We start from the raw sequence: 4,539 nt of genomic DNA on the forward strand, positions 1-4,539 counted from the left end.
TGTACGGTTTAAGTTTGGAGAGGGCATGATTGTAGGTCCCGATGTAGGGAAAGCGGTTGAAATACTGTTATCATATCGGAGTAAGGGGAGCAGTTCTGGGTCACAATCTGAGCCTAATGCATCTAGTAGGAAAAAGGCGCGACAATACCCCATGAGAGAAGTTCCCCCACAATGGAGAGAGGGCGACACATCTGTTGACCCACCTATTCTGCCACACTTTCAGCGTGTATGGGTACATGTCCCATGGAAGCGAGCTGAAGTTTTAGCCCTCAAACAGACATTACCTGATCCGCGTAAAAATCCTGCAGGGTATTACAAAGAGTTGTCACAAACTGCTGGGTCATGTATAATGAATTTAGCCGATATCGATATGCTATTTGGGAATGTTGTTCCACAGCCTTTATGGGGTAAAATCCGTCATACAGATCATGATCAGGAGTTAGGTGACTCACGGGCTAATATTGCCGCTGCAGATGCCCGACAAGTTGGTGGTGCTAAGCCTGAGCCTTTGATAGCAGAACTCCCTGGTAAAATAGTTGATTACATGAAAACGATAATGCCTGCAATACGTGTAAATTGGGATAAGTTGTCTGCATGCAAGCAGAAGAAAGAAGAAACTGTCTCAGATTTCTTCACCAGGTTTGAAGAGACATTTGTCGACCACAGCGGTCAAGATATGACCACAGAAGGTGGTCAGAGATTGTTCGTCGATAAATTTGTGCACAATCTGCTTCCAGAATTGTGTAAAAAGTTAAATGATTCAGAAAGTTCTTGGGCAGTCTCATCTTCAGCGCAGATATTAGCTACCGCACAATATTACGAAAATAGAGACAAAGACGAGAAAGATAGAGCAGAAAAGAAAACTAAGGAGTTGAAAACGAAGGTTTAGTTACAGCAAGCGTATCCGCCACGTGGTGGTGGTAATCAAAATAATAGTGGCCAGAATCACTACCAGAATAAATTTCAGCAGCCTCAACAGTATCAGAGGAACTCGCAAAGAGCCGAGTACACTCAGCCACGTGTCCCTGTAGGCCCCAACCAGTGTTCGTATTGCAAGGAAGAAGGTCATTTCAAGTATAGTTGTCCTATTTTGTTACAGCGTGCAAATGGTGCTTCTGGTGTAAGAGGTCGTGGTGTTCAGCAAGCGCCTAGAGGTAGAGGACGTGGAAACGTCCCCCACAACGCACGTCCCCTTCCACCCCAAAATTCTATGAATAGGTTCGATCAGCAGAACAACGCATCTGACAGGACAGCTCAATACTATATTGATGATTACTATACGGAAGATGAGTATTTGGAGGGTAATGATTGCTAGGACAGCCATAGACAAAGAGAGGGAGTTGTTTCAGTTCCAGTAGATCAGAGTGGACCTTACGTTGAGGTGATTACATCAGGTGTGTCAGAGCCTTTTCTGTTGGATACTGGTGCTACAAAGAGTTCTATTATGCACTCCAAACTCCCTGGCGCACCTTTGTCTGGCGAAATGAACTTTTCTGTAGGTTTTTCTGGCGCCCCAGTTAGAAATCCGATTTCTGACCCTTTGTCTCTTTCTGTTGGTCCTTGCGAATTCGAAGCACCCCTCATTCTGACAACAGGTTGTGGTGAAAACTTGCTAGGATTGGATTTATTTAAAAGATTGTATGCGACTTTGTACTGTTCTCCTTCAGGAGTACAACTTACTTTAGGTAAGAAAGTGGTTTCTCCCATGTATTTGTCGAGGGATAAACTTCCAGCAGAATTGTCGTTTCTTCCAGATATTCTTTGGGCTACTGGTCCTAATGATGTGGGCCTTTTAGAAATTCCACCATATGTTGTAACATTGAAAGCCAATGTTCAAATGCCACGAATTCCACAATATAGGATATCTAGTGAGGGTGAAAAAGCTTTGCTAGCGATCGTTTACGAATTGATTGAAAAAGATGTGATTGAAGAAACACGAGGCAACGTTTGGAATAGTCCTGTTATGCCTGTTTTAAAACGAACTGATCCCTCTCAGCCACCTGTGTACAGATTCGTAATTGATCTGAGAGAGGTGAATAAAACAGTTGTGCCACAATTCCCAGTTGTCCCCGACATTACCACATTATTGACTATGATTCCAGCTTCTGCCTCTTGGTTTTCGGTGATTGACCTGAAGAATGCTTTCTTCAGCATCCCGATTGCTGAGGAGAGCAGGGATATTTTTTCCTTCAGTTTAGGAGGTCGCAGCTTCCGCTTTAAACGTGCTCCACAGGGCTACTGTGAAAGTCCATCAATATACAGTCAAGCTCTAAAAACACAGCTTGATACAATTGTTTTACCTAAAGGTGCTACTCTTGTACAATATGTGGATGATTTGCTCATTGTTGCAGATACTGAGGACATTTGTAAAAAGGCCACGCTGTCATTATTGCGTCATCTGTGTGATTTACATCACAAGGTGTCACTTTCCAAACTACAATATTGCCGACAAGAGGTGACCTATTTAGGTCACCTCTTATCGAAGGAGGGAAGGAAACTGACCCCAGAAAGAATACAGGCAATAGCGAAATTGAGTGTGCCAAGAACACAGAGAGAAGTGCATGCTTTCCTGGGCATTACATCGTACTGTAGACAATGGATTCCAAATTTTTTGTTATTAGCCAAACCCTTGGTGGCATTAACGTGTAAAAATACACCCAATCCCATTCCTTGGTCTGAAGAGTGTCAGAAAAGTTTTCTCGAATTGCGCGCATCATTATGTTCAGCTCCTGTGTTAGGTACTCCCAACTACAGTAAGCCTTTCACATTGTATGTTCACGAGAAAGAGGGCTGTGCATTGTCAGTATTGACTCAGTTATTTGGAGGTAGGCAGCGTCCATGTGCCTATTTTTTGTCGACTTTGGATCTGGTAGCTAAAGCATTGCCAAGTTGTTTAAGAGCCACAGCAGCAGCAGCTGTTTCTATTCGACAGTCTGCTGGTCTAGTAATGAATAATACACTAGTCATGATGGTCCCACATGCAGTAGACACGTTGTTAAATAGAACCAAGACACAGCACTTAACTAGTGCTCGATTGTCCAGTTACGAATTAACATTACTAGCGAGTCATGTGCACATAAAAAGGTGCAGTACTTTAAACCTAGCCACATTGTTGCCAATTGTAGATAAAGCAGGTGTTTCAGAACAGCACGATTGTTTTCTTAGAACAGAGGAAGAGACGAAAGGGAGAGTAGATCTATCCGATACTCCTCTTGCTGAATGTGATGGTACATTATGGGTGGATGGTTCATGCTTCAAGCTCCCGAGTGGTGACACGACTACAGCATATGCCGTCACGACTTTGCATACAGTTGTTGAAGCTGCACGTGTGCCACATAATTCAGCTCAAGCAGCAGAATTAATCGCACTCACAAGAGCATGTGTGTTGTCTAAAGGGATGAAAGTGACTATCTACACCGATAGTCAGTATGCATTTGGAGTGGCTCACAGTTTTGGACGATTGTGGAGAGAACGTGGGTTCCTGACTTCGCATGGAGCTAAGATTCAGCATGGTCAGTTGGTGAATGAGCTTCTTGAATCACTGACCTTGCCTCTGCAGATGGCGATTGTGAAATGTAGTGCTCACAAGAAGGTGACTGATGATGTTGGTCGTGGAAATGCATTTGCTGATGAGATCGCGAAAGAAACGGCAAAGAATGTAATGAGCCGAATGTATGTTGCAGGCCCTGCAAGATGGGCTGGGGATGTTGGAGTGTGTGAAGACACGATAGAGTGTGAAGTCCATCCAAGCTGAGGCCACAGAGAAAGAGTTGAGCAGGTGGAGAGATAGTACGGGTAGAATGGATGCAAATGGTTGCTGGATTGAATTATCAGAGCATCAGAGATGGTTGTTACCCGATGCATATGTGCTTGCAGTGGTTACAATGGCTCATGGAATGGCTCATATGAGCGTAAAAGGGATTTGCGAGTTGTTGGCTCCTGTATGGCAAAATTCAGGGATTCCCAAGTGTGCACAGAATGTTGTCAAGAATTGCATGGTATGTCTGAAGCACAATCCTGGTAGGGGAACCCCAACTCCAGCTGGTCATTTTGCGCCTCCTACGTATCCGTTCGAGGTTTTGCAGCTAGATTTCATTCACATGGAGAGGTGCAACAATTTAAAATAAGTACTCGTTGTTGTTTGTGCCTTCTCAAGATGGGTGGAAGCCTATCCCCTAAAAGACAACACTGCCTTGTCCACAGCAAAAGCCCTTGTGAAAGAGTACTTCCCCAGGTTTGGAATGCCTAGAATGGTCTGGTCTGATAATGGAAGTGAATTTGTGGGTCGTGTGATGAAGAGAGTATGCGAGGGGCTAGGTATTCGGCAGAAGTTCCACGCTGCAAATCACCCCCAATCAGCTGGATTAGTAGAATGTTACAATGGCACTTTAAAACTTAAACTGGCCAAAATCCAAGCGAGCACAGGTCTTAAATGGCCTGATGCTCTACCCTTAGCACTCCTGTCCACCAGAATGACTGTGCATTCACAAGTGAAACTTAGCCCGTATGAGATCGTTTATGGCCGGCCAGCCAACATAT

The sequence above is a fragment of the Lissotriton helveticus genome, chromosome 6, assembly GCF_964261635.1.
Source record: "Lissotriton helveticus chromosome 6, aLisHel1.1, whole genome shotgun sequence".
Lineage (NCBI taxonomy): Eukaryota > Metazoa > Chordata > Amphibia > Caudata > Salamandridae > Lissotriton > Lissotriton helveticus.